The sequence below is a fragment of the Thunnus albacares genome, chromosome 21, assembly GCF_914725855.1.
Source record: "Thunnus albacares chromosome 21, fThuAlb1.1, whole genome shotgun sequence".
Lineage (NCBI taxonomy): Eukaryota > Metazoa > Chordata > Actinopteri > Scombriformes > Scombridae > Thunnus > Thunnus albacares.
The window spans coordinates 22,762,599-22,788,820 of NC_058126.1; the positions used below are offsets into that span (position 1 = coordinate 22,762,599).

The following is a 26,222-nucleotide window of genomic DNA, read 5'->3' on the forward strand; positions in this document are numbered from 1 at the left end:
CATTACAGCCCAGCGCTAGACTGATTTAGGTGAGCTCTGACTGCCAGTCAGCTAAAATTTCCAAATACCAGACCAATGGCCAAAACACAGCAGAATATGAGTTCAATACTGAATTTACAGATAGTCCCAGGATCACCCAGGATCATCCAACACAGACCGAACCTGCTCGCTCTGTGTGTGTGTGTGTCTGACTCCAGTGTGCAGCCCCAGAGCGGGAGGTTGTTATGTCAACTCTGACAGTGCTCATTACCAGCTTCTACGCTCTGAATTAGAGTTAACAGGCTTTGGCCCAGGCAGAGGCCAGCTAGACCCGACTGGTACAATGGGATCAGAGTGTGAGTGTGTGTGTGTGTGTGAGTGTGTGTGTGTTTGCGCTTAGAGTTAATCACAAAACACTTTCATTTCGAAATCACACCCCGAGGCCACTGTACATTATAGAAGCAGTGATACACAATGTGCAATGTTATCTACAGCTTATTTTCATTTTCACACACAATCTCCTCCATATGAGAGCTGATCACAGCACCCTGCTGCCAAGAAGCTTGTGTTTGAGTTTGTAAACGAATCACTGCTGCTGGGCAGCATTTCTGTTTTATCACTGAACATTTCTCACAGTTAGCACATCAGACGATCCTCTGGTCTAAATGATAAAACAAAAACACTTTAAAGATCCAACACAAACTCACATATTAGTACAGCGATAACATGTCCATTTTTTATGATGTGAAGCATCTCGTAGAGCTTTAGAACTTTGTAACTTATGAAAAAACGTTACATTTTGCAGGCTGCAGATTTACCAGAAGGGAGAATCTTTTTTCAATTACTATTGGACCAGTTCTATACAAAGGAAAGTACGGCTGCATTCAGACCAAGCAGCAACAACCACAGCTTGAGGCTAAAGTAAATGTGGAAGAACCTCAAAGTGCCACCAGCAGCCACTAGATGCTCCAAATGACTTTTATTCAAAAAGTGTCAACTTCTCTCTAGAAATACTAAGTCATGAGTCATCATGGTTTCATTCGTTCAGTTCAGGCCCTCTAAGTGTGCTGGTAGTCATTTTGGAAATGATTGCTCCATTAATAAAATGTGAAGACTTACAGTAGCTTTGATGTTTATGATGATAATGATGATGATAATGTTACTTGCTCATGATACCTGCCCTGTTAGCACAATTTAGCTAAAATAGCTAACGATAGCCAAGGTGTGTAGCGCTCCATGTTCCCAGTAAGCTGGCATTAGCTTGGGTCCGAGGTAGTGGGGCATGTTTCCAGAATGTGAAACGCAACATCCTACACTCCTTATTTGGAAGGTCCTGACTCCAAATGGAAATGATGGTGCTGACCATAAACTGCAACTCTGAGCTTTAAACCAGTTCCAATGCAAACCAACAGGTGACATCACAGCTCGTCCATCTTTATATACAGTCTATGATTAAGACCAAAAGCAGTCATGTGTTAAAACAATGCAAGGGGCTGTGTTGGTGGGGGCATGTTGTTTAATGTACCAGTGAAACTATGAAATATGATCCAGGAAGTCCAGTTGGAGACGGATTAATACATATAAGGGGCTATCAGACGCCAAAATACTGCACAGCTGTTTGTAAGACTCACAGACAGGATTTTACAACTCTTGAAAAGTTATTTTCATCGCAACAACCATGAGGTCAACAGTAGAAACACAGCATTCATGTTATAAAGTAATCTTGCTTGATTGAGTGGGGCAAGTAAAATGCCACATCGGCATCAGGCTAGTAAATCTAGCAACTCACTTGCCTGATCAGGCAAGTGCTAAATTTTTTTTTTTTTAAAGTTGAAAAAAAACCAAAACCCTTCCTTTGCACACGTCGGAGAATACTGGCACACGCTGTTGGCCGATCAAGAATTGAGTAGACTAGTAGCGTGATGCGTTAAACAAACATCCCTCAGGATTATGTGAGCACTGTCAAATAGAGGAATCAGTGGAGCGTGTCATTTTTCACTACCATAAATACTCTTGAGAATGAGAAACATTAAAGAGGGAAATCAGGAAGCTTGGAGTGGAAGAAATGAGTCTAAAAAATGTATTTGCCATCGGATTAGGGAGTCTTTTCCATTATTTGAAAGAAACTGGGCTGATCAAAAGAATTTAGCGTTCAGTGAAATATAGTAGCCTGGGAACCAGACAAATCTACCGAGCTCATGTTTTATTTGCTCTGGCAGATGCGTCTGGCCCCTCTCCTATTCAGACAGATTTCCACTCGGCCTGGAACCGGACGGGCCAATCACAACCGTTTATCTAATATGGGGCAGGGATACGATGTCTGACAGTCTGCAGGTCCAGGAATTGTCATCGTTTGACTATTGTCAATAGAGTCTCCAGAGCGCAACACAACAGGCTCACGAAACTCCGATCAAACTGTCAAACTAGGCAGTGCTGATCAAATATGAATCAAGATTCTGTTACTGCATTGTCTATTTTCCGCCTCAAATGTTTTCAGAAACATATTTCAGTGTACTGTTTAGCTGTAATTTGAGAAAGTTTGTGAGCTGGTCACCATGTTCAAAAAAAGACAAGCCAAAACCAAGCACTGTCCAACTTGCATATCTCAGCGCTGCGTCACACATTCTGTTGCTCTGATTGGTTGTAGGTCTATCCAATTGCGCCCAGAGGCATTTTGGTCTACCTGTTGATAACGCCCCATGGAAATCGAAAATCAACTGAGAGGTTCCAGACTAATACGCATTTGCAAATTAGTCCAGTGATGCCAGACTAGAAATATAGGGGATGGATCATATCCCCTATCATATATCATGTTTGTTGCTTTGCATCTTTGACACTGTGTCCTTGTTATGTTTCATTTACTTACTTTAATCTTTGCTGTTTTTTGATAACAGCTGATAAATATAACAATCTCTATAGGGGCAAGTAACAACTGACTTTGGGCAAGTAGATTTCTGACCCACTTGCCTATCTGGGCAAGTGAAAAAACCCATTAACGTTGAACCCTGACCAGAAATGTGTATTTGCATGTATGCGTTTCCTTGCCGGATTACATCATATTGCAACAAAACTTGAACCTGGTTGAACTTTTTTACGTAAAGACCCTGTGTTGTTTTGTCGGAGACCCCTGCATCTGCATCCCACTGCTTCTACACACCGCCCCTCATCAAAAGAATGAGACGGCTGCGTTATTTCATGCAGACCTAATGTTGGTCTGAACAGTCGGTATGTAGACATGGTTTTGATGTGTATTTACTTATTCATTTGACGATTTTGTCCATTAGTGGACATTCAGACTAAATTTGATAAAAAAATTAATACAAAAGGATTGCCAAATGTTGGGAGTTTGAAGACTTATCAGGTGCCAAAATGCTGCAGAGCCTTTTACAGAACATGAGAGGATTTTGCAATTGTGGTTGAGATGAATCTCCACGATTGTGAGGTGAACAGTGGAAATATCTTGTTCATGTTACTAAGTAATCTACCAAAAAGGTGAGCTTGCACATATTTGAGTGACTAACACATTGTACTGCTGGATGAAGTTGAACAGCCTCTCTGCGAAAGTTGAGAGAAATTTTTATGGAAAGACCTTTTGTTTTGTTTTTTACTTGAACCTTGAAAAACGAGCCAGCACTGCCCACCACTACTCATATACTCCAAAGTGTAGATGTGGTGGTGTCGAGAGAAGTTTGATTTAATGCAATGTCCTCTGATGGGCAGGAGAGACAATTAATTCAGCTCATTTTTGATTATCTTGTGAAACAGAAGCACATAGATGTCTTCTACTCCGCTCTATGTAAAAGTAATGCAAACAAATAGAGGAAAAGCTGATTGTTGCGGCCAATGGCTTACCAACGATAAAACTATGATGAGTTACTGGGTCTTGGGATAAGAATCGTGACGCATGGAAATGCATTGCTCGAAAAATAACCGTCTTTGTTGTGTGCCGGTATAACATGAGAAAATAAACTGCCCGTTTGGAGCAGAATATGTAAATTGTGTGCTCAGTGCAAACATGCATTATCTTTAGCCGCATGTGGATCGAAAGTGCGCCTGCCTCTTTGTCCGTATGTGTGAACGCATTGTGTTGTGAATTATTTACACTTATGGGATTTAAATATTTGACAAGGTGTTAAGAAGCTCATAGATATTGAAGAGGGAAAAATAAGTATGAGATTGCTTTTTAGTGTTAGTGGATACTTGATGCTGTAGCACTGGTCTGAGAAATCGAAAAGTAGCTTTGAGCTGTTTGTAGTTTACACTTAGAGACAACATATAACGGTCTTCTGAGGGTCTTTCATAGCTCATCTTGTCCTCTGTTACTATCAGGTATCTCAGCAGGCCTGGCCCACCAAGCTGCTGGTATCCACGGCCTCTCCTGCCCCTCCTCTCTCAGGCCGGTAACCAACCGAGCTATGTCAATGATTACACATGTGATTAAAGCTTTCCACTTCAAACGGGCCTGATGTTTATACAGACCCTGATATGGCGGATGGGATAAAGAGCAGGTAGAGCTCTATGTTTGTGTCGGTGTGCATGTGTATGTGTGTTTGCCTAGATGGGAGGATGAATGTCATTACGCCCAGGCTCTGTGGACATACAATCATAATGACATGCACTGAATGCCATTCTGCATATTACAGCTTCCTCCCGCTCTTACTCCGCCACCTACATAGGCCTATATAAACTGTATCATGCTGCATACATATGTTGTTCGGTATAGCTCTTTAGCAGGGAGAACAGCTTTATTTCTTCAAGGGTTATTTAACAACTTTGGTCATTTTGCAACAGACACTGGAAAAAATATTACTGAAAAGTTTAATTTCCAGTTCAAGCTTTTATTGGAAGAAATGTTCCAGATCTTTTAATGTCTCAATCGACAGTTTATTGACTAATGCTTTAGTCTATCAGTCCTACTGTAAGTCTGAATCTGGGCAAGGCCAAAGTCCTTTGCATAACTTCATAAACAAGCTGCTTTTTCCATATTTTTTATTTTATTTCTGGGCAGAATGAAAAGGACAAAAGTGTGAGGTGTCCCACAGCTGCAGCACTGCAACCTAAATTAGCCCGGACCACATGAAAAGCTGTCGTCTCTATTCCAGGGCCGGGGCGGGAAAATTACAGCCCTGCTCACTCTACTCTAGCATTAAACCTCAATTAGTGCACAACTTCACCGATGATGTCATCACCGAGGGACCTGAGAGCCCTGAAAATAAGGGGTGCTTTGCTTTACAGCGACAGACGCTCAACAACTGAGCCGCCTCAAACTTTCAGGTTCTTTCTAGAAGAGCTCAACGGGCTGAGAAAAGTTGTTGAACTCATCCGACTGGCAAGAATTTAGGTGATGTTCGTTTGATATGGCCTGAAAAAGCAAAAACACGAGAACCTGTGGCCTGGTTTGGCTAATTTTACCAGGAATTTTAATCCTAAGTCATGACTGGAGTTTTTCCCAAGAGAAGAGAGGTCAGTGAGGTAGGACAAGAAAAACTCCTGTTTGACCTCCAGTGACCCGACGGGAGACAGAGGAGGAGGAGGAGGGTGAGAGGGCCTGGCTCCTGTCCAAACACTGACCATGTCTCTACAACCCATACCTCATCAAACCTCTATTACACGACAAACACATAAGATTTCACTCATGGGTCTTTAAAGGAAATTAAGTTTTACTACTACTTATTTTCATAAATGTGGGCATCGTTTTATTGGGGATAAGGACTGGGCATCACTCTGTACTACCGAGTATGGAAAAATGCAGTCATTAAACACTTAGGTAGGCAATCTTATCAGAGTAGGGATGCCCCCGAAACCTGATTCTTAATTGAGACCTGCTCTAAATGACTAAAAACCTGTATTGTAGCAGCTGATTGCACTGAGATAACCAGGTGAGAGTGAGAGGAATGGAAAACATGGTTTTAGTGCACAATTTCACTCAAACTCATTGCCCTAGGTGCAACATTACTAGCAAATAAGGAAGAGAGTGCAAGCAATTCATGAAAAGACCTGTTTGAACAAACATAACATAAATTCAATTCAATTTTATTTATATAGCGCCAAATCACAACAAAAGTCATCGCAGGGCATAAATGTGCCATATGGAGCTCCTTAGGCTAACAGCATTTTTTGTGAACAAGCTAACTGTATCAGATTACCCTAATTAGGCATGTATGTTAAAGGAATAGTTTGATATTTTGGGAAATATGCCCACTCACTTTTTTGCTGACAGATGGGAAGATCAATACTGCTCTCATGTCTGTGTATTGACTATGAATCTAGAGCTGGGAGTCAATTAGCTTGGCTAGCTTGGGGAAACAGCTAGCCAACTTTGTCCAAAGCTCAAAAACTTGCCAACCAACACCTCTACAGCTCTCCAATCAACACCTTACATCCTATTTGTTTAATTAGATCTCTGGAATCAATCTTCTCATCTAACTCTTGGCAACAAAGTGAATACGTTTATTTCCAAAAATGTCACATTTTTCCCTTAAAATTTAGTAAAACCTTACAGACTTTGAAGCCAACCAGCCCCTACAGCAGTGAATCACTTAACATAACTCATAAGTTATTAACATAACTTTTTTTCTTTTTCTTGCGCCAAAATCAAAAGGAACTAATAAAACACCAGACCATTAAGCACTATCTATAAGAGCAGTTATATCAATAAATCCTTACAATAACCAATCCCACAAAACAGTGATGTAAAATAAAATAAAATAAAATAATTGGGATTATTTAAAAGTTTGGCAAGTATCAAAAAGAAGTATCGTTAGGATCTCGAATCAGTATTGGTACCAGTAGTGATAATTGTGGCTAAACTGGCTTGTTTGTTATAGCGAGGTAACAGTGTTCCAAGATCACAGCTTTTACTTTAGTGTGTAAAACGTCTTCATCTCCAACAGAAATGATGGCCAAAACTACTAAAATAAGACCCAAGTAGTAATAATCCAGAATTATCCTTGAAGAGTGCTCTTGGTTTCCAACAAAAACATGAAACCCTGGACAAAGCACTCCCTGGTTGGTTATTGTAGGCTAATGTAGTCCTTGTTGCTGCGGGGCTGCTGTTCCTTCATACTGTACAAAGGAGGGAGTGACTTTAACACAGCTCAGCATGGGAACGCTCCCGGGCACCATCACGTAGCTTTCTACTCTTTGTAACAGAGAGAGCGCTTCGCCACACTGTGAATTATGCATCGCAGCTCCCAGCAACTTCTCACCAGTTGTACAAGTGAGCTGCCCGAGGACCGCGAGTCCTCGTCGGTGTACCTCCACCTGAAGAGACGGATCGCTCTCACATCTTCAAAGAGAAGTCAATCACACCATAGATTGTTAGTACCACCCAGTGGGTTTACAAAACTTTTACTCAGTCTCTCACAGGTGCAAAGAAAGGGGATGGGGCCCACATTTCTCAGAAAGTGGAACAGAATTTTTTTTTTTTTTTCAGAGCCAAGCTCTGACAAAAACTTCGAGCAGGGGTGGGTTGGTAAGGGGGGGGGGTGGGTTGAGATCAAAAGCCTGCAAGTTCCTGGCGAGCGGACCCAATCAGCCGAGAGGGCCAAGGAGAGGAGGAGAGACAAGCGCTTCCCTTTTAAATTGATCCCACTGAGACCCTCAAGGTTCCCCTCGCAGGACTCGCAGAAAAGCGATAAAAATCTGGCCCTGTGGATCTGACGAGGAACTGGGAGGGGAGAGGCGAAGAAGAAAGACAGTGTCGAGGGGAGGAGGTGGGGGGGATACACAGAAAGAACAGAGAGGAACTGCGGGGGGAGAGGAGCTGGTTGAGGTAGATCAAGGGAGACGAGGGAGACAAGAAGGGTGGGCTCATTCTCCGAGGGTGCATCCAGGCATCGTTGTGTGCCAGCACAGAGGCAGAGCAGGGGAGGACTGGTGCTATCAACTATCAAACCCGTGTTGTATGTCTGATGATGTGCTCAACCAATCAACCACGGGTGTATCTTTATTCTGCCCGGGTCTTGGCAGCTGAGACTCTGGATCGTTTCACGCTGGCCTGAGATCAGACTCTGGACGAGGCCGGTGTCGTTATCCACAGCATGTTGGGGCCTCAAAGGAACAGCCGCTATCAGAGCAACCCAGAGACCCCGCAGCTTGCCAGACACACCGCAGACCTGTTCAGTCGCCAACAGGAGCACACAAACACTCAACAAGGTGGCATGCGTGTGTGTGTATGTGTGTGTGTGTGTGGGAGTCCTGTTCGATTCCATGGATTTATTTTATGGTCAAAGTCATTTTCATCCCCTATCATCAAAGAAGGAAAATCCAACAACAAATTCACTCCTGTGCTGTCAAACATCATGACCAAAACCACATGAGAAAATTATCTGAAAATCATATTTATTTCCCGTGACTTTTCAGAACAGAGTTGAACCACTTCCATGACCTAAAAAGTTGATTTCCTCCTGGTTTGTTAATGCTGTTTGTCAGCTGATAATGTATTAAGGAGGCGAACAGCCAGGTTTCCACTACAGTTGGGTTGTGTCAGAGAGGGAAAAAAAATATGTAGGCAAAATTGCAGAAAAACATAATATAATCCAATTAATGTGCAGAGCATATTTTAAATACATTCTTGTATTTCTGAAAGAGGACCTTCATATAAAAAATCTTAGATATTCCTAACATTTTGTGTTATTTCCTGACTAGAATAGGACTTTATATGACATGATATTCCAGAAACTTAAATAACAAAAAGGGACCATGAATCATATTTTTCTTTTTGATTAGCTGACATCCAGCATTCATACGTTTCACAAGGAGAGATTTAGAAGGTCAAGGGTCCAATGTCAATGTCTGTGTGCTGCTGGTAAAAACAGGAGATATTCTCTACAGTTTGTCCTTTGAAGCTGGATCTCCTTAGTGGGCATTTTGACTACAAAGAGCCCAGCTTTAAAAATTGCATCTGGCAATTTTTGTAACTTTCCAAAAAAAAAAAAATCCAATTTCAAGCTTTATTTTTCCATTCTTCACACAACTACTTCCATCACTTTTCATGTGCAACACCATAAATGCCTTCAAGGAGAAACTGTATGAAAGTGTGCACCATAACCCCCCTAAAGGTTAGAGAAGCAAGCTTGTGACCATAAAGTCGTCAGTTCAAGTCAGCAGATCAGACTGTGGTTGTACTGGGCAGCTTCCAGGTGTGACTGTGCCGGGTTTCCTCAAGTGTACTGTGAGCCCGGCAGCCCGCTGGGCCTAAGCATTAGGGGAATTTTTTTAATGTATTTTTAAGATGTTTTTGAAACTAAAAATGTGTTATACAAGTAGCGTAGCTCCTTTAAGGAATAGCTCAATGCGTAGGTTGCGTGCCTAGTGAGTGTACAGGGAGAGAGAGAGAGAGAGAGCAAGCAGGTGTGTGACAGTAAGGCTGGAGCAGAGAGTATGAAGTTAGCAGTATAGTTTTAAACTTTAGCTTTGTGCATTGTGTGTACAGTTGAAGCTATTTGTCAGTGAATAAATGCTACAACTTCTCAAGCTCAGGCTCTCTTACGGTGGACCAGCTGTTCTCCTTTTAGTGACAATCTCAGTCGCTCCTCCGAGTTTTGCTCAGGCAAGACATTTGGCCGCCAGGCCTAACAACTTTTCTGGCAGAGAACATGCTGTGTGTAACTGTATGAACGATTGAAGAGGCAGCCAGGAGGACACTATAATTTTTGCCTGTCAACATAGTCGGACGACTCGTATACAATCTAGTTTGTTTGAAGCAAACTGAAGCCTTTAGAGGGAGCTAGAAGAGGAGGCAGATGGGAGGTGCAACACCAAAAACATCGGTCTCTGCCTGCAGCAGGCAGCATTCCTCCACACGTCAGATACTGAAGGCAGGTCAGAGGAAGCGAGAGTGGAGGAACATTAAAAACAAACAAACAAAAAAAACATGTCTGCTGCATGCAGCACTGAAAGAAGAGCAGCAGGTCAATCAACATTTAAATCCTGTATTCAATCTGATTGACAAGACACTAAAAATTAAACTAACATTTTCAAATATTTGATTATCTGATACTCTGGTAGCACATTACTTAGCTCTGTGATGGTTACAGGCTACAGTAAACCAACTTAGCCTTGATGGATAGCCAGTGCTGCTCATGAATAACTTACAGCCTCATAAATAAGCAGATCTCTACTAATATCATTAAAGTGGCCTCTGGGCAGACACACCCCCTTATCCGTGTGCACCACCTCCAGCAGCCACCCTCCTCTCCCTATGACAAATGCCCTGAAATCACGTAACTATTCGACATCAATATTTTGACATTTCATTCAGCTGACTCTCCAGACGGAGCCATTTATTTAATTAGCTGAATAAAAATTGGCAGGAGAGGCAAATTCAAAGTTACGTGACCGGGGCTCAGTTGCCACAGGTAACCTTTTTGGAGGGACTTAGTGTGGCAAATTGATTGCTGAGAGCGCAGACTCATCATGAGTGCTAATTTTCAGAAGCAGTGCACAGCGGAGCGGGGAAATAAGAGGCTCTATTTATAATAGAGGGAAACAGGAGAGGGGGATTAGCTTGTCATTAGAATAAAGAGCGTAGAAGAAGAATCATTTTCAGGGTTTAAAAAGCTGACAAACACAGTTCACTTGTTCTTTCTCTCCCTCCTTCTCTGCCTCTGGCTCTGAGCTCACCTTTTTTAAAAGTACAGCCTACGACCTACAAGAAATAGAGTTTTTGAGGAGGCAAGCTCAGGTTTCAACCTTCAAGATAACTCACCCATGTCTAGCCTGATTAGTTTCTTTTAAACTCAACAACAGTTTAAACATGATAGTGAGTTCTTTGGTTGAGTCAAAGTTTACCAAAGAATCACACACAGCCAGATAATACTAACAAGCCTGTCATCATCACTGTTAAATCTCTGTGACATGATCCACATTGTTACTACATTTTAGAGTGCTGAATGCTGCACTTAGATCCTGCACAGACACCATCAGAGACAGTTTCTATGTAGATGGGCTACTTGATATGTTCGGAGCGAGAAAACACTTGAAAATTCAAAAGATGGTCAATCAAGGTAGAACATGTCATACAAGTGGGAACTACAGCGACAACTTCTGTACCAAATTCTTCAAAATTCATTATATTTAATAACTCTTTAGAATTGATATGACAGCAAGTGAACAGGACTGCAGCACAACACTGACCATTGTAATCTCACTAGTCTCCAGATGAAATGTGTACAAGCATCAGGGAGAAATATTAACACTCCTTAAATGAGTAAAATTTAGTGGCAATCCTTAATATGAAATGTATATGATATGTACTGTATGTCTGAGTTGACATGATTTCCCATTGAAAGAGAGGCTAGACTGCTTAGTCACAGGATGACTGTCAATTGATGTTAATGCTTCAGTATGCTTGAAACAAACTTGGTCGAACAACATGACATAACATTGCCTCCCTGATCTCTTTCCAAGAATTCTGTGCACTTCTGCAGTCTTGTGGCAATGAATCTGACAAATATGGATAATGGCACACACACACACACACAGACTGTCTCCTCTAAGGCACTCACAGTTGCACTTAGTTGTACAGAAGTGAAGTAATAAAAAATATTAAAAGACAACTTCAGAGAGAAGTTTAAAACCTACCTACATTCACATCTCTGCATCTACACACCTGGCCTATCACAGGATTGTCTGTTTTTGGAAAGTTAGAAAACTTGTTAGATGCAGCTCCAGTGATTGTGATGTCAGAAACACTGCCCATGCTGCATACATAATACTACAGCTCTTATTTGCTGCTATACTGGTGTACAGTACTCACTTATTATTTGCTCCTTTTCTGTAATAGCCAAACAATACACCTCATGTTGTAAATTTTCATAACTGTCACTCCACCTGGTCTCAACCCAGGTGTGCATAATGGAAAAGGCCTTGAAAAGACCAAGTTTCCCAGCATACCTTTGGGAGCTAGACCAGGAAGGAAGCTTGGGGCTGCTTATCAGGCAGACAGGCAACCTCTCAATGAGCCCGACCTGTTCGTCCTAGCATCCCCTCACCACAAAACCCTCACCTCCTGACCCATGCCATCATGTGCCCGCTGTTTAACCAGGGGCAAGTCTCGGGACAGGAACCACACAGGAAACAGCATAACTGTACACGAACAGTAACACACGCAGAAGCTCACAAACACACACACAGACACACACACAGGAGGAGTTGGTGAGAACCGAATACCACAGAGCACAAAGTAAACTTTTCCACCAACGCCACGTTACAGCTAAGGAGAGTTTAGCAGGGCAGAGGCTCTGGTGCATTTCTCTTTTCAGCGGAGGTTAGGCCCACATAAAGCAGCTAAGCTGGCTGTAGGATGCAGCTGTGGAGGGATTTACCATTCACAAGGGCCTGCTCAATAGCAGGGATGAACTGAAGACAACCCAGCGATGTCGCCTGTAGAGGATGCTGCCAAACCTCTTCACATTACTGATCCAGTAGCAGGGAAACATATTCAATTAATACACTACAACAGACAGTAATACTGGACTCTACAATCCGCTTACAGAACACTTAATAGCATACGAGGAGGAAGCATATTGTGCTAATTTGTCTTGTCTGTGGAGCGCACTGACAGCCCCATTGATGCTGACATCTCTTTAACATGAGGTTAGTGGGTGTTTGGCCTCCCCTCCAGTCGTTTGTGAGCTGCAGAGCCTGGAAATGATTAGGCCTGGGAGGGCAATTAGCCTGAGCATCGCTGGGCTAAATATAGTCCGGCTTGGCCCAGCTCTGCTCCTGGGTCATATCCACGCCGCAGCCTCCTCACAGGCATGTTAGCTCAATCTGGATTGTTTTATGACTGATGTGAAGGCTCCGCTGACTCAGACGAGATAACATAACTCAGCCGTCGATCAGGTGTCTCGAGAGGAAAGGAAGGGAGTGGGAAGGAGCCGAGGAAGGAAAATTAAAGGAATGACGTTTGAAAAGGAAACAGACGTTTGAGTTTGAGAAGCTTGTTCCGATGACAACTGAGGTTGACTAACTCATATTTATGTATTCCATCACACTTTATAATTAGACTACAGGCTGCGTGCCCTGCTTTCTCACAATCCAACTTCCAGTCTGGATGCCGCCTTCTTTCACAAGAAACACCGTCTTAAACGTAGCGTGGTTGGGAAAACATGCTTTCCCACAGCCTTACGCCAACTAAACGGAATGCAAAGAAAGAATGCTTTCCCATCACACAACTCCCTGCCCCTCCAGTCCCCGTATCTCCCACCCCCTGTGAGAAAAAAAAAATTGTAGAGATTTTATCCTTAAAAACAGGAGGTTCGCCCACTCGTTCACCTGGGACGGCTCTTGGACGACGGAGGCAAGTTAGAAGGTTATAGGAGCCTGGGAATGTTTAACATCAAGAAAGCAATCAGAACGTAGCTGGAGCTCTGGGAATTGGACAGGAAACATGGAGAGTAACCCCTTCCTGCCCGAGAGGAAAGAGAAAAGGAAGTGATTTGGGTTATGTGACGGATTTTTACTGTAACCTGAAAGTGAGCCTCTTGGCATTTATAGGTAAACTACATTTTTACAAATGCTATATTTAGCCATTTCACATCAAGACTTTTTAAGAAACTGAAAATAACCAGTTTCACTTCTCTGGCATGTAACACTTCTGACTTTGAGAGCCTGATCTCAACCTACAACAGCACTCTGAAAGGTGATGTGTGAAGTCCCAGGGCTTAAATGCAATACAAGAAAAGCAGTGAAAAAAAAAAAGGTATTGGCTTCTAACTCAACATAGACTCGCTTGAATTTCCCCATCAGTGACTCGACCCAGAGTGTTTTTTTCGGCAAAGCATATAGACTGAGGTGAAACTTAAGTGGAAATGTTCTGGCACAATACTGAACTCAGCACAAATTGCACAAGACAGCTCAGGAAACAGGGGTTTGCTTTGTACCTTGAACAGAGAACACTCATCATCAGTAAGTCCCAGTGACCAAGACCAAAAGTCTACAGCTACACTAGCAGATCTGTGAAGCTTAAGAAAACCAAGATGGATAAAAGTTGAGATCCAAAGTTTGTTTTTGAAGCTAATAAAAATGGTGTTACAGTGTACACAGGCAGAATTCAAAGTGAATTTCAGAGGCGACACAATTGCATAAAATCAATGCAAAGACATGAGTCAAGGCGAACAAACAAATTTACAACTCTGTGTGAGTTCATGTATCCTGGAGCTTTATTCCACTTCATGGACAATGTAGAAACAATCCCGTAGTCAAATTTATGTGAGTATTGTAAGTTGAAAATTGGTTTTGTCTTCAGTTTGAACACACCTTTAGAGTCGGGGTCATTATACTGCACACAAAGTGCTTGTCAGATTGCCGAACAGTGTCTGAAACCCCCTCCCCTCATACCTTTCCATCAGAGTAGGCGGCCTGCATCCAGCAATTTTGGTTTCTTTCCAAAACAGACAATCCGACAAGCACACCCACTTCACACTGCGACAGGCTGGAGGTGAGAATTACACAACTACTTTTTGTACAAATGAATACAACATAATGTAGACCTTTGAGGAGATAGTGCCCCTTCAAAACGGACCAATTTCTCAACAACTAGAGAGAACAGTGCCCGTCCCCTGAACGCCTCTCATGCAGACTATCGGTAGACACTACAATTTACTGATGTTCTCTGAACGCCTCACACGCAGGCTATCGGTAGAAGCTATAATTTACCCATGTTCCCTAAAAATGCCTCACATGCAGAATATCTGGATGCTACAATTTTGATTTGAACTGAAGTCGATCGGATGAACAGTAGTGCCCGTTCAATACGAGCCTGAGACATCCTGCACTGAGTCTTGAACATACAGGCCAAGTAATGTTACACAGTTCAACAGCAGAACTTAAGTCTCTTAAATGTTTTCAAGTCATTAACACTATGGATGTAATAACACCTCCGACCGCAATGTGGGTTGCAATTGCACAAACTCCACAGGCAGAAGAGGAAGCAAATCAACGTTGTAGAAGCAACGTTGTTTATGAGGTATTTTTATACATTTCTCGAGAACCGCTCAACTTCACACATCAACATTGCACTTCTTCGTTTACCCAGCAATCCACCTGCCAGGTATGAAGCAGATCGCATGAACGGTTCTTGAGATATGCGAAGGACAAACATACATACAGACTTACAGATAGATATAGAGAGATTACAACATCTCACACCTCTCTATGACGGCAGGATTATCAAACCACCTTCCAATGTTATATAAAATCAACATTGTGCCCTCAGATGTGATTGGATGATATGTCATATGATCTGCTTTGTTTCAAGCAGGCTTTCATGCCTTTGGAAACCTTTATCAAAAGAGTTTATTATGCTGTGAGTGTGAACGTGTTAAGAGTCATGTGGCACTATTGCATAGTACATGTGTGAAGATGTGAAAGCAGAACGGCCAATGTGTAATAACTATACATATCATCACCAAAAGGTATTTTAATTCATTCTCTGGGGAACATGTCTGAACAAAAATCCATCCGACAGAGGATACAAAATTTCAACCCGTTAGTCGTGCTAGATGATAGTCAGGGGACCACCAAAGTCATTGAAATACAACCTATGGGAACCATATTTGTCATTTGTCACATTTCACAACAATCTAACAAATAGTTGTTGAGATATTTACCTCTGGACCATGTGACAATGCCATGCCTGTAGACATGAAGCTGCCAAGACAAAAAAAAAAAAAAAAGAAAAACACAATCTAACATGCTTCTTGTTCTAATTGACTTCAATAGACAAATGTAATAAAATGTTGTGTCTGCTTTGTGGAAATCAACCACTAAATGAGACAGTTTACGAGACATTAGAGAGCGCTGCGGCACTTGAAACAGTCTATTTCGAGAAGCGGCTCAGGGAGACGATAGAGCATTTAAGTCAATGCAGTAGATGACAGCACAACCTAAATACTGCCTACCAGAAAAAGACCAGTGGACTTAATCTGAGCCATAAATCCCATCCACTGTGTACCCACTATATGAAATTCTCTGTAAGCCCTAACATTACGACTGTACCCATAGATATCCTTGCAGCTTGTAGCGGCGGAGTAAAACTGGAAAAATACATCCATCATAAAGAGAGGTTATTCTGGCAGTGTGCGGCGATGATAAAACTGCGGACATGCTCGGTGCCCTGTTTATAAACTGTTTGTTAATCTATCATTTGCCACAAGAGGAATGAGATAACAATATGGTGTGGCTTACAGTCGGCGTGGCTGCCCCCGGAAAGATCGAAGCGTGTCCTTGGAGTGACATTTATTGAAATAAATTCACTCGAGCTGAAATATGTATAGCGAATGCATTATGAACAGTGCTTCTGATGGAGCAGCGTTGGCTTTAACTCGCCGTAACATTGGCTTGCTCTTTTCAACAGATGTCCCTTGTGTGACACACGGCGGGGATAATAGAAAGGAAAGGGTCTGAACGCTTTAATTTACCCCTTTCATGAATGGAAGGGATTTCCTTTTGATGGCCTGTTTGAATGTATAGACAATTTAGAGTCCTTCTCTGAGCGGAGATTCTGATCTTAATTACTTCGTTAATTAGCTGTGATTCACAGGGAGAAGCCTTGCCCTATCCAGAGTCCCTCTGCATTGCTGAGGGGGGCTCCTTAGAAGCTCTCACATCCTCTCTTCCATTTTAAAAGCACCAATCCTGCACTTGTGACACTGATTTGCAAGTCTGCCTTTGCTGAAAGTGGGCTTTTTTTTTTTTTTTCTTCCTTCAAATGTCAGCAAACCCCACAGAGCTCCGGCTCTCTGATTCTACTGCCTGAGGAAAGCGGAGCATATCAGGTTTTTCCCCCCCCCCCGCTTTCCCCTCCTCCTCCTCCTCCTTGGTCTGCCGTAGACTTATATCACACGGACGCATTCCACAGATTTATGTTTATCGTTTTCCAATGAAAGAGGGAAAGCCGGTGCAACATCCTGCATGCTCCTCTCGTTCTATGATAAATATGGCTCCCTCGCTCCGGGTGCCTCAACTTGGTGGATCGATGGAGCATTTAGCTAATCACAGACGAAAGCCGCTGTAGGAAGAATAAAAAGGATTGTCATAAGCAGTAGGTGTTGAGTGAACTCGCTGGGCAAACAATGATGCTTTTCATTCGTTCGTGATGTTTACTCCAACACTGCTCCGTTCATCAAGGTGGATCAAGCTTTTTCTTGTACTTCATCCCTGATTACCAACCACCTACAGCTGTTGGTATCCTGAACAGCCAGTGGAGAAGTTGAGCTAAAGTAGGCGTATTGGTATGAAGGCTAGCTTGAGAGAGCAGCAGGCCGACAGAAAGGAAAGGTAAGGTCCAGCTGAGGCAGCTGCTTGCTATTACTCCACCTCAGCCCCCCCCCCCCACCCCTCCCCTCCTCTGGCAGGAAATGAGCAATCATTTAGTACTGACAGGTACATGCTGAACCATTGCTATCTCTGCTCTGAAACCAACCAAATAATGGATTACAGCAGTTTAGTATTAACCTTAAGCCTCTCAAGTATCTTTGCCAAGGTTAGTCAGATTCATACCTTTCAGAGTGTGAGCGTATATTTTCCTGAGTGGGATAAAACATGAAGTAATAATGGTGTGGCCCTTGCACGTGAGTATATGTGAGAGAGAGACCTTACCTCTGACTTTTGAACAGCAAAGAGAGTATTAGTTTGCACAAGCTGAGATATCAGAAACCATTTCAGTGTGTATGTAGTTGCCTCTGAGACAGGAAAAACATAACAGCAAACAAAGAGAAATCTTTCCTCAAATCCTCCTCAAACATGTGAGGTGCTTTTCTGGTCATGAAAAGCAGTAATTTAGAGGTCTCTGGTGAGCTGTAGAGGGCTTAGCGTGTCCAACTGGATCTGGAGTGTAGCTGCAGACCTGCCTTAATGCACTGCCAGGTCACCGTTACTGTGTGAAAATGGCAATACAGGGCCAGTATGGTTGCTTGCAGCTTCAGGCAAATAAACAGGGTGGCAGTAGAAGCAAAAAGCTAAGAAAATAGACTATATACTTCATGCCACTGCCCTTAGTGTTTCTACCACTCTGGCAGTGTATTAAGCCAGGGCAACCTGAAGACTCTTCTCTATACATGAGGGCTATGGAACTATATCAAAAGTCAGTCACTGATTCTTTTTGTGGTAGATTAACAATTAAATAATCAAAAGTTGTTTGGATTAGTGTTATTAGTTTTTATTGGCACTAAACGACAAACGTCATTTCTGTTGCTTCATCATTTACTCACACATCTGCCACGTATGTGGAGATATCGGTGTGTATAACATTGCCAATGCACTAAACCAAATTTTATTAAGCAGGTACATGTTTTGCTACTGGTTTAGTGTTAATTATCAGGCCATGCAGCCTAATATAACTGCATTTTCCTTAAAGAGGAACTCCAAAGAGTTTACACATCAAAGTGTGTTTACAGGTCTTAGGGAATGCTACTACATATGTGTAAGAAGTTATCTGTTTTCAAGTTATAGTTATTCAGGCTGTCTGCCATTGGAACTAATGTGCTGTGGTACTGCACATAACTGTGGAACTGTGCATGAGAGACCTAGCATTGAGTGAAAGGTTCTGGCACAATTTAGGGGTAAAATAAAGGTCGTGATTGGTGAGGTCATAGTACCCATACCTGCCAAAGTGTTACTGAGCAACATACGCGGTATCTGCTGCATCAAAATTGATGCAGCAGAACCAGAGATATGGATGTGGATTTTATTCCACACGTTTGTCTGCCTTGTCAAAACCATGTGCCTGTGGGTGTGTTATTCGAAGCAGCTAACGAAGGCTAACGAAGCCACGAGCCACTAGCCTCAAGCAGAGAAGTCTGGTAATGTCATTCCGTCCTAACTCCACACCCCACATTTTCTCCATTTTCCAACTTATAGTCTTTAGCTCTAAACAATGCTTCATACTGAGGTGTAATAGTGACGTAGTACTTTATTAATCTAACAGCTAAGCCAGTTGAAAGGACAGTTCACCCCAAAACACATGGAATCTGCATTTCCTCTCACCAAAGTTCCAACATATCCATTCAGATTACTTTGATTTGACTTCCTGAGGTTTGAATATACCAGTTGTTGGTTAAAATAATATACAGACCAAGTTGTGAACAGATTCTTCGGTCTACATGGAGAACTGACAGCCCGGTGAACTTTGGTAAAATAGTTCTCAATACAAATTCACAACGAGGTCCGCGGTTTACCACAAACTGAATGTCACGCTGAGGTGACCGTGGGCTGATACATTAAAACCTCGGCCAACTAAACCGTTGGCAAATAGGACGGCACTTTGGGTAAGAGGAGGAATATGATTCTATTGTGTTCTGCTTGCTAGAACAGCTGTCATGACACTGTGCTATACAGCGACCTGGACCTATGACAGAGTGTGACCTCTTGACCTCTGACTCCCACACTGCTGGTGTGTGTGAACGCTCAAGTTGTATGGCTGTTAGGACTAAGATTACATCTACACTAATATGTTTTCATTTTAAAACAAAAACGAACACCATTTCAGGAATAATCTCCGTCCATACTAAGACGCCTGAAAATGCATATCACATGACTATTCACATACACTGGGTATCTGTGGACCAGTGTAAAAAAGGAAGCAGATTGTCTACTCTGCAGTCGGTTGCTTAGTTGCAGAAAATACTATGGAGGATTAACAGCAACGGTGAAAAGTAAGACCAGAGATTTAACTGCACAACAGCTGCTGGCATTGACGACAAGGTCAGCAACACCTGTAATTTGTTATCCATGTTGAATGAACCACTGGCAGTCAAGGCTGATGTTGTTTGTTTTCTTCCTGAAATGGGTCACGTGATGAATCACGGAAGGACACGTTGCGATTGATAAGACTCAATCAGGAAGTGAATGTGGGTGTCTGCATCGTCGCTTTCAAAACTCTCCGTTTCCGCCCTTCAAGACTAAAATGCAAAGTTTTTCAACCTAAAAACGGAGTCAGCAGCGTTTTCATAAGTCTCCACTTCAGGGGGTTGAAAACATCAGAGTAGTGAGGATACTGGGCATAAACATAGCAAAAGTTATGCATCTTAAAATGAAAATGTATAAATGTGGATGTAGCCTGAGTGTGGCCAGAGAGTGCTGGGGCTCCAAAATAAATGGACCCTCTATTTGTAATATTATTGCAGACAACTATAAGTCTCACTACACTTGCAATAACAGCCTTTGTGGCCTGATGATATCAAGAAAAAGAAAAAAAAAAAAGGCCAAGACAGGAAATGTAGGCCTTATATTAGTAGACTCTCTCTTCTGGGCAATAAATGTTCTGTTTTACCCTTAAATAGCCTTACCCTTGTCCTAAATATCCCACATTTATTGTTCTTTCCAATAAAATAATCTAATCTAACATTAGCATGGCAAATGAGACTGTGCCCGGGCAGCGTTAGGGCCAAATGAAATGCCCACATCGAGACAGAAGTAAACAAGCAGTCAGCCCTGTTGTTTTGTCTGTGACAGCCCTGCAGGCCCTCTGGCTCAGGAGCAGTTTCTCCCTCTACAAACAGCTCAGTTCTGCAGCCCCAGATGTCTCATTACTGTAAAACAAGCAGAGGGATGAGCGACATACAAGCCACTGGCCCACAACGCTGCCTCCCTTTCAATTAGAAAGGATTAGCCTAGCCTGAGCGGGCCTTCCTGTGCTGCGATATGCTACCTTGCGTCGCACAGGACAGCCATATGTCAAACTTAAATAAATTACTGAGGAGCTGAAAAGAATGGTGATAGCACAAAGGGAGTTATGGCTCCGCTACAGTGCACAACGGGCTTAATAGCAGGAGGATGCTGTAGCCTCTATAAAACTTTATACCCTATGAAAGGGTATGGCAGAGACGCGGGTACACACCTTACCTCGGTGACTCTCGTAAATTAAACCTATAGGATCCCGCAGTTCTTCAGTAGATTTAGTAGCTTTACTCAGCGTGCATTAATCAAGTGATAAAGCCGAGCCAGTGAAATTTCTGCAGTGTCATGTTTTGGCTAAGCCGACTGGAAAGATCCCATCCTGTCCCATGACATGTAATGTAGAAAGGGAGACCAACCTTAACGGGATAGCAGGGCCCTCATACCGCTGCCTGCATCACTCACTTTTATGGGAATAGGGCGGCGTGGGGTTTAACAAGACGTTTTACTCATCAAGGGAACCGACATTACATAACCATAAAACGATGAGGACCACAAATCACCAGTCGACTTGTGACGCATGGAAGGGCTGGGCAGTGAGTATTTGTGGGTGGAAGGGTAAACACCAGAAACAAAACAAGGATTCTTACAGATTTCAAACATACTATGCTTGTCCTACAACCAGATGAAAGCAGCCTATATGCTTGGTTTTCCTCCAGCCCACTTTGAAATTGAAAATGCAGCTCCAAACCTACAACTAACCCAGCTGCCTGCCACTCACTCAATAATTTTTCCAGAGAGTCTGTGCCATAGCTGGAGCGACTCCACTGACCAGGGGCGTCTGTGGTTGAACTGCGCTAGTCAACAGGTCCGGAGAGGCAGGCAGCGAGCAGGCAGGCAGGCAGGCAGGCTCCACTACGCCTGACATGGAGCACCCTCGCGGGGGGAACGACTGAGTAATGGCAGGGTAACATGATCCAGGGTTGGGAGGGAGTCTGAGCAACCCTGACGCCTAAATCATAGCTGTGGGATGGAGAGAGGGAGACACACAAATGTGTTTGCAAGAAAGATACGCAGGGAGATGAGAGGCTGAGGAGACAGTGGGTGGGACAAGGAGAGATATGAGCAGCAGGGGGGGGGAGGAGGGAGGGGGGTGAGATGGTATATTTGGGAAGCGGCCAAATGACAGGGGATGAAAGTGAACGCCTCTCTGCTGCCTTTCATGCACGTGCCGCACCCACCGCTAGGGTGGGAGGGACCCCAGAGGAATGACAAGGCGTGGGCTTGGGTTTCAAATTCACAAGCCTGTCTCAGACAGAATAAACATGCATAGACCCAAATGAGTTACATTTTCCCTGCTGTCTAGAGCTAATTAAGAAATTTAGACTGGTAGACATAAATAAATGTATCCTTCTCCATATAGGCCAAAACATTTAACCAGGAATTAACCTGCTCCATAGGCTAAAGCAGAATCACTTTACATCTACATTTTAATTGATTTTATTTCTTAAAGCCTACATATTGTTTTCATTCCACTTTTTGCTATGTTGGTTTCCAGGTTATGCCAAACCAAGGGGCGTTGTAAAAGTGAAATAAAAGTAAGACTATAAAGAACCAGTAAGTAAGTAAGTAAGTAAGCTCCAGGCCTAGTGTGTGTCAACAGATTTGAGCTATTTGACTGAAAATGTGTTTGTGAATATGTAACATTAACATGATAAGGACTTCCAGGTGGGGGGTTCTGCTTTCCTGTCCTGTCCTGGTTAATCCAGCTTTGTTGAACTGTCAAGTTGACTAGAACTAATAAAAATCAAAAAGGAAAACTTCTTAGTATTTAATTGGAACTTATGTAAACTGTAATCTGACAGTTATTTCCACAGTTCATCATTTTGTCAAAAAATAGTTTCAAATGTTCTTCATCTTTGGCTTATTTTGTCAGAGCAACAGTGGAAAACTCAAAGAAATTCAGTCTCATTTGAGTCAAAAAGAAGCAGCAAATCTTCAGATTTGAGAAGCCAATTTTTCTTTAAAAAAAAATGACTAACAGTGACTTTTAAGCAAATATTTACTGAAAAATTGGAACTGGAAAAATGTTTTTTCTGTGACTAGTCATATCATTTGTAGTGTGCATTACACATTGTTAACAATCCCTGTTAAAGAAAAACAGAGCTTTACAGAAATACCCTGCCCAAAAACAAAAATTCCAAATGCTTCGGAAAATACATTTAAAAAAACAACCATATAAAAATAGAATATGATATAAACCCCGTGAACACAATAACACTAGTAGCTGGGTGGAGCCACTTATCCACTTTTTTCGAGACAACTTCCTTTTTTCAAAGCCTTCATTCACTGAGCACGAGTGGTCTTTTACAGGAAAACCTACACCACATCAGACGGCACACAATCAGATCCTTGAAACCACAACCTTATCTATTGCTGGCCACTAAGCAGCTCCCCTATAACAGTTGAGGGGGGGTGGGGGGGTTTAGGGTCTTGCTCAAGGGCACCTGAGCGAGAATAATGAGCCCTGTGGTCCAGGGATAAAAATAAATATAAAAAAAAGCAAAGCCAGCGTTTACAGAACTCCATTTCAGGAACTGTCTGACTTGACTTCATTAAAAAGAGATGTATGATGTTTCATAAATGCATCGTTACAGTAAGCGCTATGACAGATGTAAACGCCACCAGCCAGTTACGGTGACCATACAGGGTCGACGCAGCAGTCTACTCTCATCAAACCTCTTATGATGTTACCGCACGACGACAAATTTTTTTACCATCCACGTGGTGAAGAAAATGGTTTGCTAGGAGTGGAACGTAGCCAGGACCTATGCTAATGCTCAAAGGAGCAGCCTAATATAATAATATGCCTTAACTCCCTGCAGCCTACAAATCCTGTAAAAGTCAGTCATTAGGCTTCAGATGTAATTTTCATCAACCCGTTCTTGGAAACAAGAGTCTAGCAAGACCAACAATTTAGTGGAGAAATTAATGTTCACCAGACTATTACTGAACCACATCCTCCCTTTTCCATCCACAATATGGTCTCCATTCATTATTCAGACTGGAGATGCACTTTCCTTGTTCTTCAACTCTCCACTCGTGACGTCTTTGGGCAGCACTTAACGGATAGGACGCTGTTTATAATTCAGGTAAAAGAAGAACAAAAAAAAAAAAAAAAAAAAAAAAACTTTTAATCAATTAGGCTAAACAGGCTGATGGACTTTCTAATTTTCTACCAGAACGTCATGTTTTCTTCCAAAACTTGCATAAGAGGATTTGGTCTCTGAATGCATCCCTGAATTATCCTGAGTATTAATGTTTTTAGAGGAGAGCTGCATTTTAATTCAGCTTTGTAGTGCTCATATTGCACCCATTATGTAGAGAGACCATAATTGAAAAAGTAGGCCGAGCCTTAAAGCTAAAATTTCAGCAGCTCCAGTGTCCGACCTGCAGGGTGCTTCATGCAGAAATAACTGGCTGTATTATCATACACAACAACATTTTTCAACACTCGCACTGTTTTTGTTATTATCTTCTATTTAGACTGTTAATTCAAAGCCTGGCAATGAGTGGCGCCTGAGTAGAAAAACCTCTTGTGTGTGTGTGAGTGTGCGTGCGTGTGTGCGCGTGCTCGTTATGGTAACATGATCTTGGTTATGATTGAGCGGAAATGTTAGACAAGCATCTAAGTTTCCTCTGCCTGCCTCTACCCTCCTCATCTAGCCACATGTGAAACCACACTGGAACTGCTCGCCGGCCAAAGTAAACGCTCCGCTCGATCGCATGGCATGTGTTTACACTAGATGCCAGGTTTACATGCCAACCCCTTACTCCTGCTCTGGTGATAAATGATATCGCTCGGTGTAATTTTTCTTTCATAATCATTGTATGCGACGGACCTTAAAAAGCGCGAGACATTTCCCACGGTGAGTGGGGAGATAAAAGGAGGCCGTGGTAGTCGTGGGGAGGGAGGACCTCACGTCTACTGACTCATCTGCAGTTGAGGGCAAGAGCTGCTCTGAGTCTGCAGAAACACTTAACAAAATGTGTAGGCTTACCAATTTTCCAAGTGAGCAACAAGCTGGTCTGAGGTGAACAATAAAGCAAAACCCCAATGTTATTTACCAGAGCGAGTGCAGCCAGAATCAAAAGGAAGCTGATTCATGAGTATGATCAACTTTTAGAGCTGGCTTGTCAAATGCCCTAAATTAACTGTGCAGTCTGTTCACGCTACTCTGCTTTACCTGAAATGACCTGCACTATGGGCTGTATCACCCACCCCCACTACTGAGCACTGAGGTCTCACAAGGCAAACAGAAAGCAGCCACTTAAGACAGAGTGGTCTGTTTCATAAAGTTGAGTGCATTAAAGGGTCGTTTCACCCTAAAAGAAATACATATCTTGCCTCTTACTTCTAGTTTTATCTAACCGTGCTGATATTTTTGGTTGATTATGTAAACTAGGTGCCTTCTTGAAGACAACTCTGCCTTTGTTAAAATCATTCATGTTGTATTTTTTTCTGTTATGATTGTATTGTGTCTATTTTATTTGAACTCCACACGACAGTGGAGTCAAAAAAAATCTGAACCTAAGAGAGGAATTATTATTTATTTTGCCTAAAAGTAGTCAACTTTAAACCTGGTATTTGAGACGTATCCGTTTTAATGGATCGGAAACAGCAAAAAAAAAAAAAAAAAAAACACAACGGCGATCAGAATCCGACCCTTTCTTGACTGTACTCTGCTGCGGTTTGTCCACCTCAGCATAAGCGAGTGGAAATTAGATTGTGTGAATGTCAAATATAATTTGGGCGCACATAGAGGCGAGTGACTCTTAGTTCAGACACTGAGGTTGGAAAAAAAGCAGTGTAGAAAACATTCAGCTAGCAGCTTCTCATTTTAGCTGGCACCGACCTCTCAGCTGTTGCTAATTCATGTTAATTCTGGGAGTGAACTGATGACGGGCCAGAATTAAAATTGCTTGTTGTCTGGGCTCGTCAAAAGACACTTTGTGAGGGGAGAACCTCCACTCTGCTACACTGCTGTGCTAACATGAGAGGTTTTCTTTAGTTCCAACAACTACAACAGAGTGATACATCTTCTTTCTAGAGGATTGTAACCCTGTCGCTTTCTTGGGTCGCATTTTCCCAACTGAACTTTGATTCGTCTACAGATGAACTGATTGAACATTTAATGGTTTCAGCTTCTTAAATAAGAGAATCTGCTGCTTGTCATTGGAGTAAATTGAATATCTTTGGCATTTAGACCATTTGTTGGAGGAAACAAGACATTTGATTACATCGCCTAGGAAACAGTGAGGGGCGTTTTTCGGTTTTCACAGCCAATTAAACCAGAAAATGTTATGTCGCTTAATATTTTTGAACCAGGATCTTCAGTATTTGGATCAAGTAGGTCATAAAAAAATGTGTCAGATTAAGTAGTCTACAGCTGTTATGTGTCAGATACATATTTATGCAACTTTCCATACGCGCCAGTTGCCGACCAAACAGCCAACTACACGTTTAAGTCCAACCGGCTACTTTATTAGATTATTTTATGATTCGAATAAAATAGTTTTGATTAACAAGTAGCGATTCGCTACGCATGAACATTTACGAC

General features: G+C 42.4%; 1 protein-coding gene across 3 annotated transcripts in view; it reads right to left on the reverse strand.

Annotated features, from left to right (window-relative positions):
- Window positions 1-26,222, reverse strand: part of znf438 (zinc finger protein 438) — a 52,651-nt gene that overhangs the window by 22,100 nt on the left and 4,329 nt on the right. The window contains exon 2 of one of the 3 annotated variants that reach the window (XM_044339763.1): window positions 15,597-15,636. The exons of the other annotated variants lie outside the window; for them this stretch is intronic. The gene's annotated coding sequence lies outside the window, so the exon portion shown is untranslated. The remainder of the gene's footprint in view (window positions 1-15,596; window positions 15,637-26,222) is intronic. 3 annotated transcript variants of the gene reach the window in all.